General features: G+C 35.8%; 1 pseudogene; it reads left to right on the top strand.

The window, feature by feature from the left end:
- The first annotated feature begins 70 nt into the window (after positions 1-70).
- On the top strand, positions 71-17,447 carry LOC139711427 (CDC50 family protein chat-1-like; annotated as a pseudogene).
- The last annotated feature ends 413 nt before the right edge of the window (positions 17,448-17,860 follow it).

Genomic DNA, 17,860 nt, shown 5'->3' with positions numbered 1-17,860 from the left:
ATACTGGTACAACTCATAACAAGGTTACAAGAGCCCGCTTAACACTGAGTCCTTTGTTTCCTTTGTGCAGGGTCCCATCTACATTTACTACCGCCTGACGAACTATTTCCAAAATCATCGCCGCTATGTGAACTCTCGCGATGACCTCCAGCTACTTGGACAGAACCCTCTCAGTGTCAGTAGTGACTGCAGCCCCTATGACAGACAAACCCACATTTCAGCTGACAACACCACTGAAAATATCACCTACACCCCCTATGCTCCCTGCGGTGCCATAGCTAACAGCCTCTTCAATGGTAACTTCTCCCTTAGGAGTTCAACAGGAAAAATTTGACTGAAATCAGATGAAAAATAAGGAAGTTATGACATTTTGAAGTTTTGCTAATTTCTGCAAAACAGTCTTGTTTAGGGGATATGAATGCAAATGAGTGAGCTAACCGTGTCATACCCTCACAATTTTCCATTGATTGTGTACAAAAAAAAAAGACAAAAATTCAATGTTTCTGTCATTGAAGTCTGAAACATGATGTTGTTCCTGGTTGAATAACTTCAGAATAGTGATCAGTTAGATATATCAAGATTTGAGCTTCGGGTATAATTGCGTTTGAATAAAAAACTGGAAATTTCCAAATTTTATGTACAAACTATATGGTAAGTTGTGAGGGAATGACATGCTCACTTTGCCATTTGCATATTCATATCAACTGTTCAAGAACTGTTTCTCCCAAACTAGCAAAACTTCAAAATGTCATAACTTCCTTATTTTTCATCTGATTTCAGTCAAATTTTCACCGCCGAACTCGTAAGATTTTAATCTTTCTTATCAGACTAACTTATATTTGGACTGAATTTCCCCTTTAAGGCCCAAGTGCTTTAGCTTTGGTTTCTATCGGGTCTCTACAATGCATACCATGCAAAGGGCAAACCAACAAGAGATTGCTGTCGGAGAGACCAAGGATGTGTCATAATCTTAATAGGATAGCCTTGCTGGTTTGTCCTCAAAGTGGTGCCAGTAGTCTTGTTTTCAGAAATCAAAGCCTGTGTATGTGTGTGTGTGGGGGTGAACTAATGTGAATATATTGCCATATCATATGCAATGATTGTCCCATGAATCTGTGCTTCTAATGAGGTTTCATTTTATATGTAACATGTTCTTAGAAAATGTTTGACATCTTGAAGTAATGCGATATCAGCATTTAGTAAAGGAGCTTTGTTTGTTTTATGAGTGTTTTGTATTTAGATATGCTAAATTGTGCTATTACACTGTAAGATATACATATTCTATTAAAATTGAATAACTTTTAGATAAATACAACATTTACACTTAGTAAGAATGTTTGTATGGAGTTATGATGTACAATGTAGTTTACGATATGGCACGTATGACATCAGGATTCGACTGTGTATCAACATGCTCTTAGATTTTGAATTTGTTCTTTAATGTTTAATGTTGCATGCAAACTCCAGACACATTTAACATCACTTACACTGATGACGGTCACCTGAGTGATATGGTGGAGATCGACACCAGTGGTATGCCTGGGCCAGCGATGTCTCAACAAAGTTCAGGAACCCTCCTGGGGCCAATCTCTCTGAAGGTATGGCATGCTGGGCCAGGAACATGGCAAGAATTTGGCTAGTCATTCGGCATCATCATCATCTTGTTAGCTTCCCAACAGTTGTGTCTTCATCAGTGCCAGATGTTGTACTGTATTGGGGGGGGGGGGGGAATGAGTGAATTCAATCCTGTATTGTGTAGTGGTTTCAATGTATACCTCTCAGGGAAAGAATGATCTCACACTCTTCTGCCAATGCTGAAAAAACATACATTGTACTTGCCTTTCAAATGGGTGATTTAACAATTGTGGGAGAGTCTTCAAGAAGCCACTGTGAAAGATTGCAATTCTTTCAGATTCAGGTTGTTTAATCTGTGTGCTTACTAGTAATATCAGCATGTTGAAGACATGGAGAATGTTGAGAGTTTCCTATTAAAGTGTTCATTGCTGCTACCTTGATGCTGGAGAACACTAAGAATATATTGTTAGCAAGTTACCATGCACATGGAAACCTTGGCTTGAAGGAGAGTCAATAGATTTGATCATGTCACTCAGAATGATTTTTTTTTTTAATTGTAAGTAAGAGAGTATTAATCAGAGGGGTGAAATAAATTTTCTTCAGTTTGTCTTCTTCTACAAATGAAATTTGTAAGATCACAACTGCTGATCTGTGATTTAACAAACATGTCAGAAAAAAAGGATCCATGGGACTTGAACCTGTCATCTACTGCTTTCCAGGCAGAGACACTACCACCAGGCTATCCCTGGTTGCCGGCAGTGACATGCTGAACTTAGAACAAATACCTAAGCTCTGAAATTCCGACATTGTTATGTTGTTATGTTAAGTAGTCCATAGCAGACAGGGCATTAATGTAAGCAAGAGAATATTAATCAGAGGGGTGAAAGTTGAGGTGTGAATTTTCTTCAATTTGTCTCCCTCGACAAATGAAATTTGGAACTGATTTTTTTTTTTTTTTTTGGACACCTTCCTACCAACCAGCCTTTGCCGGTACAACCAAGCCACCAAACTGGCAGAGGGAGATCTGGGAGTTTGAGAATGGCTACAAGACGGAATCGTTCATAGTATGGATGAGGACGGCTGCGTTCCCAACATTCCGCAAGCTGTATGGTCGTGTGGTCAATCAGGCCAACACACCCCTGGACAGTGGGCTACCAGCTGGCAATTACACACTGAGTGTCTCCTACAGTATCCTTTTTCTTCAAATGTCTGTGCCATTTTTAATGGCTCATTAGCCTGCTTTTTTGTTTGTATTCTTGTTTTTGTTTACTGTTTGTAAGTTTTTTTTATATTTTTCTATTGCACAAGAGGTGGGTTAAATTTAAAAAGAGTAGTTATTTGTTTATTCTATTATTTCTTTCTTGCTAAACAAACTGCAGTACCTCTTATGCAATTAATGCAGTTATTGTCCTTTAAAGGGACATAGTCCCGGTGGTTTATTCAAATGCGTACGTGGGCGCATGACGCAAGTTTCCTATAGAGACCTAAGCTATCGACTCCTCTTTAGCACTTACGCTGTGACCCATTTTCCCTAGTCTGATCCACTGTAGTCAGTGGTCCGATCACAGTTCGGCTCATGATTCAGCTGAGGGGGATGACAGCTTCAGCAAACTTCTTTTATGATGTCATACTAAGAAGCACATAAGCACGCTTCCTGGCATCACTACAGGCTGCGTGAGGCACAGAGAAGACAGCAAAGACAATGTTACCTAGCAACACATACGAGCTTTACACTTGATGACAGCTCAACTTCGGCAATCTTCATATCAATGCTAACAGTGATCGGTAGTATCATCAACAGTGCCCTCTACACTACCGGGACTATGCGTCTTTAAACTTGGTTATCACCTTCATAGACATGGAAAGAAGACAGACATTCTCACCACTGTGTAGTTTGGGGGGAAGGCTTTCAGATGTAAAGAATTTTCCCAAATTCACTTTGACTTGATCTGATACAGGAAGTCTTCGATTGCATACTTAGGTCAAGTTCAAACAAGTTTACAGTAAAATCAGTCAGTTTTGTGCAATGTTTTCATATATTTGAAGAAAGTCATGTCATTTTTTTGGACTTGTTTTACCTGTATTACTAATGTTTGCAATGAAATAATCGTCATGGTGAAAAGACATTCCTTTAGTTTTCTTACATCATTGGGTGATCAAGAAATGCTGTACCCCTCATTAATTTCTATGAGTTGCAAAATCAAACATTCAGAATAAAGAAGAGACACCATCTGAATTAAAAGCAGGAGAGGCTGTGCTACAGTGAACAATGATTTTTTTTTTTTATTTAGGTAGTGATCTGCTGTGCTTTAATTGCATTAAACCGAATCATTGTGCAAAATTGTAACCTTAACCATCTAAATCCCACAGACTACCAAGTTGACATGTTTGGTGGTACAAAGAGCATAGTTATTACAACCACGTCATGGCTGGGAGGCAAAAACAACTTCCTCGGTATAGCCTACATTGTCACCGGCTCACTCTGCATTATCTTTGGGGCTCTCTTTCTACTTGTGCACATAAAGCATGGCAAAAAGTAAGTACCTGACCGAAATCTCTCTCATGTTTTCAGCACGGCTATGCTCTGCAATATTGTAGTATGTTGTTGTTGTATTACATTTCTAGACTCAATCCCGTCATAAAGGCCTTGTGCTACGTATTTTTTATACAGTTGTTATAGCATTTTGTTCCTCATTTTTATTTTCTACATGTATTAATGTTTTGTACCACAAAATACTAATTATAGAAAGTAGGAATTTGATAGTTCACATTACACTTCTGAAAAAAAGTTAGCTACCCTTTTTTTTTTCTAAAAAGGGATGTATTCCATCAACTCTTAGCACTTTGTACTACATCTTTTTGTATTCTATTGTCTTTTAATTACCTATTGTTTGTTAAGCTTCTGACCATCTAAAGTTGATAAATCAATGATGTAATATTTACGAACTCTTGGCAAGTCATCGATGAAAAGAAAGCATGCTGCATGTTGTATTAAGTCATCAGAGATGTTTATTATTGTGGATACATATATTTATGTGTTAATGTGGTAGCTTTGCATTGTGATCAAAGATAATGTATGGAAAGGCATAGACAAGCATTAGATATCCTCTATAAAACACACAGTTGAGTTGAATTTTTACTCCTTTTTACATGCAGTCCATACATGAATACCCACACATGTACATGTATAATCATGTCAGTGTAGTTTGGGTATTTGTGATGTACAAGTTATGCAATATAGTCAGTCAGTAGATGCTTGGCACAAGCCCTCCGTTATGTTTCTATTTTTGCATCTGTTCATAATTTAACTATATAGATTCTTCTTTGAACTTATGACATGATACATCTGTAGTTCAATCTGTTCATTTTTCTTGCATGTCTTTAAATGCATAATCTGTTGCATTGCAACTCAAATACATTGTAATTTTTATGAATGCACAAACACATGCCCAGATCAACATGAAAGTGAAAAGACAAGAGTGCTGTAAATGTTCCAATGCCACATTTGCTGCTCATGCAAACATATAACCGGAGGGCCAAACCCCAAAAACTCGCTTATTTAACGAGTGAGTTGCACTCTCTCTACAAACTAAGTAGACCATGCTAATTTTCAAGATTTTATTGTAACAAACAACATTCCACTGGTCTACCTCAAAAAATTTGTTGCGAAAGCCTCCAAATCCAAGATGGCGTCCAAAATGGCCGCCATATTTACTGAATTTGTTATTTGAATGATAGAATTCGACAGAAACATCAAATTTCAACAAATGTGATGTCATATGAAAGAAAATAAAATTTTCTACAAGTTGATACCATTTTTTGTGGGTTATTGTGATAACTGGATTGAAATTTTAAGGAGAAAACACTAATTTTTTGATATTTTTCTGAAAAAAGGAAAATCATGAAAATGCTTGATTCAGCATAAATCAGAAAATAACTGAAGGATTATCTTGAAACGTTTCAGGAATTTTGTTTGACATATAATTAATATTTGGAGAAAATTAAGGGTCTGTACCGCTTTTTGTTCAGGAGCAATAATGTCTCAAACTTGAAAACTCACTTTGTAAAAATGGGCACTTTAGTTGTGACAAGACATTGCTGGTCGTAAAAAAAGTCTGCGTGCGTCAAGACTACTACACGCACCACTGGCACTGGCGCGTGTAGCAGTGGCAGTGGTTCGTGTAGTAGTTTTAGCAAACGCAGACTCTTGCTTTGATAAACAAGGGTTTGTGCCTGCAAACTAACTTTTCATACCAAGTGGTAGCTTAGGTGACGCTGATCGCTATATTTCAAAGTGGATTGTTCTGAAGCAGATGAGATGAAGCAAAAATATCTTTCAAATAGAGGTAGAAGCTTGAAACAACCTGGCTTTAGAAAGTTTCTAACAAAATTTGGATCAATCACTCAAAAAAAAAATCAAGATTGCAGGCCATCAAAGCTGACATGGTGTGTTTCGCCAGAGTAAATGTATCATTTCGATTTTGATATAATTTTGTCTGTTTTGCTTATATGGTTTGTTTATATGGTTTTTATATAAATTTGAAAATTGTAATGCTATTTCAAACCATCTAAGGTTTTATGGAGACATTGTTCAGAATGCACCGTAAATATTTCTCTAAGAAGTAAAAAAAAATTAAATTAAATTAAAAATGTTTATGAAAACCATGTGGAAATTAACATCTTTCCCATATAATCAATATTTGGAGAAAATTAGAGGTCAGTATTGTATTTGGTTCAGGAGTTGTAATGTCTCAAACTTGAAATCTCATTTTACATAATATCATGTTTTTACACGCATCTGTTTCCAAAGATGTCACAGAGGGTCAAATCCAAGTTTGTGCTTACTTTTCGAGTTCCACTCTCTCTATAAATAAGACCATACATGAGATTACCAAACGTACTAAGCAATGTTTCGTAAGTACACCTCAGTAGATTTGTTACAAAAACCTCCAAAGTACAGATGCGGTCCAATAGGGTCGCCATTTTTATTGAATTTAGCATTTCTATTGATAGAGACATCGGATTGCAGAAACTTTGATGTCATGTGAAGGAGAGTAAAACTTCCTAAGAGTTGATACCACTTTAACTGTGTATTGTGATAAATGGGGGAGGGGGAGGAAATTCATATCTTTATATTGTTTTGAAGAAAGAATGAAATGTAGAAATGCATGATTTAGTATTTATCAAAGAAGAACCGAATAATTATTTTGAAACCTGCGATTGTGATTGAGATTTACTGAGAGGAGACATAATTCATATTTATGGAATTACAAGCAATATCATACATTATTACCTATACGAGGTAGTTTTGCGAGGCAATTACAGTTGGTATTTTGCAGGGTCGGGAGTTCAGCAGGCGACATTAGAGCATATCACGAGCATCCGGGGTTTTTTACATATACAGTGGACTCCTGTTACAACGAAATCCTCGGGACCGGCAGTTTTCTTTCGTTAGATCGGAATGTTGTTATAACTGAACAAATAAACAATAGAAATACATATAGTGGATGACATTGCAGCTCAAATTTTTACTTCGTTATAACCAGAATTTTGTTCTAACCGTGGTTGTTATAATAGGAGTGCACTGTAAAACAGGGAGGTGGGAAGAGAAGAGTGGAATCTCTCCCCACCTCCCTGCTATAAACGTAAACATTCCGATCGACCACAAAAAGAAAACATTCCAGGACGTCCAGGGTGTCAGTTACACGCACCTCAGAAGAACGCTGAAAAATCAACTCATACAAGGTCGACCACAAATACAGCAGCACTAGGCGTCAAACAATGACTAGTCTATTTGTGCTCAGTAATTGCACAGTGACCATTAGTTTTACAACTCTCCAACTTTAAACAGAGAAGTAAAAATAAATTGTAAGAGCGTTCAGATGTTTGAAGTTTGCCTGTTACAACTACATATGTATCTTTGAAGGTGGAGTTGAATGATATACATTGATGAACAATTTTGCAATACATTATTCAACATGTTGATGGTCTACAGGTAGTCAAATGTGGCTTGATCTGTATCATAGTGTATAGCCGTATTCACATATTTTCTTAATTTACCTAGGGGATAGGTAATAATTATGATATTGACTGGCCTTTCTTTCGGGAGGTACCAGATAAATATTGCCCACACTGAAAACATATTGCCCTCGTCTTCGACTCGGGCAATATGCTTTCAGTTTGGGCAATATTTTCTGGTACCTCCCTCAGGGCCAGTCAATATTATATAACTGTTGACAAGTTAATATCTAAAACTTGAAAAAAAAATATATCTATGCATTATAAATTTTGCATACAATGTGTTTACATGGTCACATGTATACATGGTCACATGTAATACTGTAATGGTCATTTGACTTACAAGTGCCTGCAAACTATCTTTTCATGCCAAGTGGACAGGTAGGTGACACTGGTCGCTATGAATGTAGCATTTCATGGTAGACTGTTCTGAGGCAGATAAGATTGAACATTGAACAAAAAGTATTTTCCAAAAAGAGATAGGAGCTTGGAATTTGGCACAAATTTTGCCAATGTGTCATATTTAGCGACAAAAATAGTATCCGCACAAAATTCAAGATGGCAGTAATTGATTGAGGTTGTCGTTCAAGGCATTATTTACCATAAGTGCACATAAAACCAAAACCCACCTTTAGTTAATTCCTCAAACTAGTTCTAAACTGTGAGTTAGGGATAGAACAACTAATGTACAAACTTAAATCAGTATAATCAATGCAAATATTACTAGATATACTAAATAGATCTGATAAGAACGGGTTTTTTATACTTAGCTGTCAACAGTTATCATGGTTATTGTTTCTTGTAAAGAAATGGTGATATCTTCGTATGTTTTAGTCTTTATTTTAATTTTTATACATGGTAAAATGTTTTGTGATACAACCAACCTGCACATATAAATCGAATGTGATATCTGTCCCAATGGTAAACAATACATTATGTGTGTTGCGTCAAAGTTAAATCTCAACTTATGATTTCATATATTTTGTAATCATCTTATATTGCTGTCTAGTATATGTTTCTATACATCCGAACGATATTGTATAGTGTAAACCATATTGAGGGTCTTTTTTTTTTGGGGGGGGGGGTGGAACTCATTCCAGTGGAACTCATTTTGGGTAAGGCCCAATCTTTGATGAAAAAGAAATGCTTCTGTATCAAAGATATGCTTTTTTTACTTGTATGTTACTCTGCTGTTGTAGAAACGTGAATAATGATGGTACTATGTGTAATAATGTCCGTAGATCCGTATATAGTAGATGTCCTTGAAAGCCCTTCTGATCCCACCCCCCCCCCCCGAAAATCCGACATGGCGGCAATTTCTCAAATTTGCTTTTACAGTGTAAATGTCTTGTGTGAAATCATTTTTCAGTATATTTTTCGAATAAAACTGTCCAAATTTATTTTTCGTGGTGTATATTCACATTTACAAATAAGCATGCTGAAACTGTATTTACTGTTATTAGATTTTTCTTACATTGTTTTTAGGCTGATTTCATGTTGGTTATAGTGTCACAATTGATCTGAACTTAGGCCATTGTTAGATGCTTTCCCATAGTAGATATCAGAATTCATTCATTTTAGAGTGACCTCAGGGATCACCCGAAGAATGACGAGTGGTCCCTAAGGTCACTCTAAAATGAGTGAAAATGAACATTTTCACTCAAAATTCACTCCAATTTCACTCTAAATTCACTGTTTCCTGTTATTCACTCCTTCAAAAGTGAATACTTCCACTCGATTTTTTCTCTTTTTTGGAGAGTAGAATATCACTGGTCTTAAAAATGTCTCCATAAAAACCTAAGACGGTTTGAAATAGCATTACAATGTTTGAAATATGTAAAAACATATAAATAGATAGCACAACAGACAAAATTATATGAAAATCATGATAATACATTTAATTTGGCGCAATAAACTATGTCAACTTTGATGGCTGTCATCTTGATTTTTTTTTTTTGTGGTTGATCTGAATTCTGCCTTAAACTATCTATAACAAGATTGGTGCCAAGTTTCAAGCTACTACCTCTATTTGAAAAAAAAAATATTTTTTTTTTTGCTTCATCTCATCTGCTTCTGAAAAATCTACTTTGAAATAATAGCGACCAGCGTCACCTGAGCTACCACTTGGTACGAAAAGTTAGTTTGCAGGCACAAACCCTTGTTTGTCAAAGCAAGAGTCTGCGTTTGCCAAGACTACTACACGCACCACTGGCACTACTACACGCGCCAGCGCTAGTGGTGCGTGTAGTAGTCTTGACACGCGCAGACATTTTTTATGACCAACAAGGTCTTGTCACAACTAAAGTGCCCATTTTTACAAAGTGAGTTTTCAAGTTTGAGACATTATTACTCCTGAACAAAAAGCGGTACAGACCCTTAATTTTCTCCAAATATTAATTATATGTCAAACAAAATTCCTGAAACGTTCAAGATAATCCTTCAGTCATTCTCTGATTTATGCTGAATCAAGCATTTTCATGATTTTTCTTTTTCAGAAAAATATCAAAAAATAGTGTTTTTTCCTTAAAATCTCAATCCAGTTATCACAATAACCCACAAAAATGGTATCAACTTGTAGAAAATTTTATTTTCTTTCATATGACATCACATTTGTTGAAATCTGATGTTTCTGTCGAATTCTATCATTCAAATAACAAATTCAGTAAATATGGCGGCCATTTTGGGCGCCATCTTGGATTTGGAGGCTTTCGCAACAAATTTTTCGAGGTAGACCAGTGGAATGTTGTTTGTTACAATAAAAACTTGAAAATAAGCATGGTCTACTTAGTTTGTAGAGAGAGTGCAACTCGACCTCTGTTTTAAGGTTTTGGCCCCCCCCCCCCCCCCCCCCCCCCCCCCCCCCCCCCCCCCCCCCCCCCCCCCCCCCCCCGGTTAATACAAACATGCCCAAATAAGTCACAGAGTAAACAAGTAGGAATGCATGTAGGTTTCCATCAATCATTCTTACTGAGAGACAAAAGGAGTGTGAACCAAGTATTACTTACCACCTGTTAGTTGTAGATTCAATAATCAATATTGTAGAGCAGGTGTTATTGAATGATGCATGTGTGTGTGTGTGTGTGTGTGTGTGTGTGTGTGTGTTGGGGATGGTGAGGGTGGGGGGGGATGGTGGGGATGATGTAAATTATGCATTTTTCATTGTGGAAGAAAGTGGTATGATGTAAACATGTTTGTTTGTTTGTTTTTTTTTTTTTTGGGGGGGGGGTTTATTGTCTGACTTGCACCAGTTGTAGCAAATTCTCATTGAATTCAAACACGCTACATTAGTCATGACCTCAACTCATTTGCCCTATAAATATAAATTATGCCCTGCTCTATTTTGCATTTTGATTGCCATTCAATTTTTTGTAAATAGCCTACAAAAAACATTAAAAATGTTTGTCATGAAATTTGATTACAAATGCCAATGTGTGTAAGGATCAATGGTAAAACTACATTGTAGCACTGATGATGGATTGTACTCTAATTTTTTTTTTTTTTAAAGACCAGTGAAGTAAGTGGTTTGAAAGTTCATCCAGAATAGCGAATAAATATTTTAAAGCGCAGTCTATGACACTGGTCGAGAAAGATGATGGGTATGGAGGGTACTAGGTAAGAATGATGTGCTGTAATTAACCAAAAGTGTACTGATGTGTATTATTTGCATAATCATGAGAGAAACATTTGTGTGTTTAAAGGAGAAGATTCCATCAGTAGGGAGGTGTTACTAGAATTATTTTTTAACCCATGGCATTGTTCGAATGTGACTTATATTCCCAATAGGAATAGCACTCACCATAAACACAGATACAAAGGAGAATTAATTATCAATTCTTATAAAACAGACACACAAGTCATGTTGTCATGACAGGAAGAGCCCTTTCTTTCAGTTGATACCAGAAATATTTCTCTATGTATGATAATGATTTCATTTCTTTTAAACAGACTTACTGTTCCTCCAGGTGAACAACGGAGATTTTCTTCCCTGTAAATCAGCATACAAATCTGCTGTGTTTATTGCAAAAATTTCCAAATTTGCCGGGTAAATTGTGTGGCTGCTGCCTTTTTAGCATATTCCTTCTACTTCCTAACAGTAGTAGAACCAAACATAAAACATATATCAGTTACGCATCTAGATGAATCAAGTTCATTCAGTGTATTTTGCCATGCACTAGGGATTGTAGTCATATGGTGGAGGGAAAATATAACAACATAAACATTTCACAGATTAAGATAACTGACTACTGCATTTTATGTCATGCCTTGCAGAATTTTCTACCATGTAGTGGTTAGAATAGAAGATGTGACTTTAGATAATTAGGGAGGCCCCAAAATGAGTTAGTTGCTGATGTGATGAAAGTACAAATATCCTCTGTCTAACCATGCATTGATTGTGTTGCCTGCTGGATGGAAAGTGCTGAATGCAAGCTTCATGTTCCCTTCATTTATTGTCTCAGATTTTTGCATTTATTCATTTCAAAGTTGTTGTTTTTTTAAATATACTAACACCTGCACTGTACTTGTGTGATTTACAGATCAATCTCATGTACTGCTCAATATGGAAGTGTTTTTAGATGCTCCGCAAGAATACATAAACATGCCATGTATTAAATTGACATTATCGTTGCTGTTTTAACTATGTATGTACACTGCAGATTTCAATGACTTTTTTTGTTGTTTGGGGTGGTTTTTTATTTTTTTATTTATTTTTTTATAAGGTGAATGTGCTTTTTTACTCTATGACTGCAATATTCTGGTTTGGTGATGAACTGTACCAGTTCCAGATCTATTTGAATTGAGGCGTAGATTTCACTCTGCAAGGATGAAATGAATCTCATTGTACTAAACCATGAAGAAGGAAAATGTATCAACTGTAATGACCTTTACAATATATGGCCTGAAATTTATTAAAAAATTTCAAAACAACATTTTTGCCAACTTGGTTTCTATTCCGATGCAAATAATGCATTTCAAAGTCAGAAGGTTCTGAGCACTTATAGATTGAATGATGGTAAATCTTTTTAAAAAAGCCTGAATTCACACCGGTGTAAGTAAGCTGAGTTTAAAAGAATTTCAGAGTTAAATTTCCTAAGGGATTTACAGAGTACTTGTTCCAAATTTGTTCTTATGTGTTGGCGCAAGGCTACAGAAGGCTTGATCATCTTGAGCATTTAGGGATGAGAAAGGAGATGAGATGAGATTTTATTTCCAGAAGCACATTTTTGTGAATTGAGAGTATTCTGGATGCACAGTTAGTAGTGCAATGTGAGAGATTGAGTTCCTGGCAAGCAAACTAAAGTACATGTAATAGGTGACAACGGTGCAAATGTGCCAACACCAAAAGGTAAATTTTCATCTCAGTCATACAAGGTCCCACATCTTTGTTTTTTGGTTGGACAGGTATAAAAAGCAGCCTTTATATGCTGTATTGTAAATCCTGTTTACTATAGATCGTTTGATTGGAGGCCCCCCGAAAAAAAAAAAGAAGAGAAACAAGAAAAAGAATGAGATACAACTAACAACTTGAGAATTTCTAGATTCAAAGTTCAAAACATTCACTCCTATGTGGAGACCAGTGTCTATCCTATCGTGAAAATGAATATCATCTAATACAAATCTTTGAAATGCTGCAAATGTGTCTTATTCCCACCTGTGGGTACAACATCCTGATACTCCGATTTAGGACAAAACCACATTAATTATGCATTTGATTGCTTGCATCGTACATTGTAGCCACCCCATAAGTAATTGTGTATTTGTGAGTATACATGGCTCCCTGAGACATTGTTATTGTTGCTAACAGGGCTTCAGTGCAATCACCCAACCTAACCTCTTTGTATTAGATGACTTTTTGTTCTTCCAACCAAATAAAGCAGTTGAGCATTGTAATTCAAGGAATGTACTTTTCACATCACATTTCACATGTCTACAGTACTAGCTATAGTTGTAAGTTTGTTAACTAGAATTATATAACAGGGCAATTGCAAGTTACCGCATATGTAGGCTGCAAGAAGGCAAAGCAAAGGTACAATGTACATTTCTGTAGGAGTAAGTGATACAAAAATTCCCCGTTATTGCGCATACATAGTGTAGCTGTATTTATTGTGTATGATTAGATCTCTGTTTTGTGTACCTGATGCCATAGAATTCAATGGACTAGTGATGATATAATGACTATTGCAACTTAGTCCTTTCAGTTGTTTGGTATCTTTTTTTTTTTGTATTGCTACAGAAATTAGTACAAACTTTGATGTGGAATATGTCCTTGAAACATGGATTATTGATGGATTGTCATTCATTTAGTTTGCACAGTAGTACTAAACTGACTCATCTTTTGTTTGTTTTCTTATCTTGTTTTGCTCTGTTATGTCTGATTAACCTTTCACAGAAATGCCCTTGATTTGGCCCTTGTGTAAGCAGATGTCATTTGTTTGATGTAGTTTGATGTAGAAGCAATTCATCTGTAGCCCTTTGTACATCCTCTTGTTAGCAGTTTGATGGGTTGTTGGCAGTGATACGCTCCATCAGAATATTGTATAAAGTGCATGATTTTTTATGGCTCAGGTGACTGGTAAATCCTTAGATTTATTTGAGACCGCAAAGAAAGTATTCTTGAGGACTATGAAGCTGATTGGGCTATGCTAGAGAGCTACACTACAAATTTTCAGTTTTGAGAACCTGTGAAAAAAAAAAAGGTTAGTATTATTGATGTACGTGCATATAACTTTTTGCTATCAACTGTGTGGAAAGAAAAAAAAAGATTGAAATGGTATATCACTGTTGGATGTGGAGTTTAATGGAACAATTTTCAGTAGTCAAATTAATGGTCTTCATATCAGATTTTAGAAGACGGATATTATCAGAAAGGGAGAGGTCTGTGGTATTACAAGCTCCTGGCTTTGTGTTTGTGTGTGTGTCTGTGTGTGTGATTTGTGTGGTGTGTTTGATTCTTGGTCAGTACTTTATCTTTCATGTACTTTTATTTTTTATCTTTCCTTAAAGCTGTTTTAATAGTTCTGATGGAGCTGTATGGCATTGTGTTGGAAGTCCACGACAACTTGTTAACATCCCTAAATCATTATTTGTTGAGAATATTGCAAATTTTGTGCATTTTGACTTATCCTGCTGAGTTGAATTTTGTCCTCATCAAAGGCCCATTTTTTCATCTATTTTTTTTTTAAATGCCAGAATTCCTTTAACCTGTTGAGGATGAGTCCTGTGTATACACAGGTGTCAATGGAAAATGCGTGTTGTAGCAGAATCGATTCATCCTCAACGGGCTAAATGATCCTCATAATTTTATCTGTAGTTTGTGCAGACTGCATACATGCCAGAGGGAGATACTGTGAGATTTAGTAACACATCTTACGCGCAGGTAGGCTTCAGTTGGTCTCTCATTTTTACCCATGTCCAAACAAACATTGCGGCTTTCTTTTTATTTGTCTTCTTCGAGAGACTGTTTGGTCTACTGCCATGCTTTACTACTTACAATTTGTATAATTATGCCATTCTCTTTGCATCTGAGTATGTTCTTTGAAACCCATGTCAGTCAAAGACAGATAAGAGTCTTCTAGCACGATACCCCTCTACAGTACATGTAGGTGTGAATAGCAGCATTCATGCTTATAATGTGAAAATGATACACTCACACCGTTATAGTACAAGCATGATTATGAACATGCACATTTACAGGTAGGCCATGATGCAACAACTGCTAAAAAATGAACTTAATAGATTTTTTTTCTTCAAAATCATAATTACCTAATTAATCTTTAATGAAAACTTTACTTTACATGGCACTGTCCTCCAGAGATTGTCCAGTTATGAAATGTGTATGCTGATATCAATAGCACAAGGAATCAATAAAGTGTATCAATCAAAGTGCATTCCAGTATGGAGTTCAAAGGCTGATATGGTACTGCAATATTCTTGTAATTTATGGAAATATCACATTTACATTTAAATAGTTGGAGATGTTTAACATGTATGAAAGCATAAGAAAGAATTATCTCTGGACATTCCCTTCCTTTAGACAGTGGCCTATGTTGTCATAATTTATACAAAATATAATTCCATTATAAATAATTATATAATTGAGAGTAAATAAACTCATTGATATCACTGATATCTGGGACATTGATGAGTTTCTCTGAGTCCATTGTTTATTGACTAATAGCCAGTTGTTTTTGGGTTTTTTTTCACTGCTTTGCTTACTTTCTGGCATGAGTGTTCTTTGGAATATACAGTATTCATTATTTAAGTTTTACTGGCATTCTGTGTTACAATTCAGCATAGACTCTTTAGTTCTATCCTGTATAATATTTATGATGCTTCAAAGCAGTCATTATCCATTTATCTACACTTACATGTGTGTACTTCATAATAGAGGAATTTTTAGCTTCATTTAACTCTTCTGTTTTATCTACTCTTGGTGGCACTCATCAGTACTCTTGCCACGGTAGGCGCTAAATTTTCTGCACTGATCTGTTTTGTTTGATAATTTGTTTTATTGACAGTGTGCAGTTTAATATTGTTGTTCACCCTTTTCCATTATAGCAAACAATTTGATTCTTGTGGAAGTTGTCATCAGTGAGGGTATAAGCAATATATTGTCATGAATTAATTTGAAAGTTTGATGAAGTGTAGCCAAACAGTGGGAAAATAACAGCAAGTACAACAATGTGTACACTGCATTGTATTTATAGAGGAGATGTTTGTCCAGTGATTCTCATATTGATATTATCATTATAATGTTAAGTCTGCATATACAACTTCCAATATATTCCAATATTATAACTATATGTAAAGCATTCCTAGTGTCAAAACAATGCTTGTATTTCATGATGTTTAGAACATGAATGCAGCATTGATCGTTTTTGCTACTGAAGAAGACAATACCATTTTATAGACATCTTTAGCCAGGAAAAAGAGTGCTTTCTGCAAAAAGAATCAGTTTAAGACCATGAAATACCTTTTTGTCACCAAAGGATGTTTAATCTGTTGTTCTGGACTTCAAACACAATTGTGTGCATGCTTTGATAAATGTCTTGGATTTTCTGTGATTTTTATTTGTAACTATTTTGCTTTTGTAGATGAAAACTCTTCTCTCCTTTGCACTTTTTTTTTGTTGAAATATCTATAGACTTTGTATTCTAGATTTGTAGTTGTTTCTGTGCAAATGCTGGCAGTGGCGATGTGTGCATGTTTCTTATTTTCTTGTTTCAGTTTTAATTCAGGGTAGTTGATTTTAAATCTCAGTATGATGCATAATTGTTTTGTCCTCTACTGCTTTGTGGCATCAACTTATGACATTGCCTGTTTTTTGGCCCATTCCTCCCAAATGCATTCGTACCATGAGGAAATAAGAGTACTTTGGTTGTGGTCATTTGGATAGCATGCCAATATTGTATATGTTATATCGTAAACTATGAAATAAGTTCATGAAGGCTGTTGATTCTGGAATATGTTACAATAGATACTGTTGTACAGACAGTAATCTGTGAAGACTTATCAGCCACATTATGATTTCTGACAAGAACTCTCTTTATTCCCTTCTGCTGTTCTTTCTGTTTTCTCTTTCTATTTCAAGCTTGAATGGTCCAGATGGGAGGTACCATAGCAATGCTGATCCAAAGAAAGTTTCTTTTCTTTCTGAACACTTTTGTAACTCTGCATGAAAATTTGTGTAGACTCCTTCAATACAACAATACAATTTGGTCTTTAGCTTCCCAATACCAGTACTCAAGTTAATTTCACCCCAATACAAACATTGTATATTATGTCCATCCATTATCAATTTCCTGTGAAAAAATTTTAATTACTGTAAATGGTGCTTTAGGAGGGGAAAAAATGATATTCTGGTAACGTTCACTTAGTGATTGCATTTCTAGCACTGCATAGCAAAAATGCAGACTCGTATTTTAATGTGTTTAATTAGACAATTGAGGGGGTCGGTACAATATAGTGCTAACCCACACAATAGTCATTTTGAGATAATCGCTGTTGAATGTTTGGAAAGTCCATACATTGTACATTAATAGAACATGAATGCATGCATTTTTTACCATCTTATTGGTTGAATTCAAATATGATATTTTCAGGGAGGTTAGAGTGAAGGATAAGGATTATGAAAATGCGTGTAACTCACTTTTGACAAAAGTGTGGGTTAGCACTATATTGCACCGACCCCCTCAATTCTTGATTGCCATATCTCATCACTTGCATGACTGCATGACTTACAAATTTTAGGATGAAATAATTGTTCTGA

Source organism: Diadema antillarum, unplaced genomic scaffold (assembly GCF_040938485.1).
Source record: "Diadema antillarum isolate AM-2024a unplaced genomic scaffold, OU_Dant_1.0 seq00001659_RagTag, whole genome shotgun sequence".
In the NCBI taxonomy this organism is placed as follows: Eukaryota; Metazoa; Echinodermata; class Echinoidea; order Diadematoida; family Diadematidae; genus Diadema; species Diadema antillarum.
The sequence above is the reverse complement of the archived record's forward strand: the minus strand, read 5'-3'. Positions and strand labels throughout refer to the sequence as shown.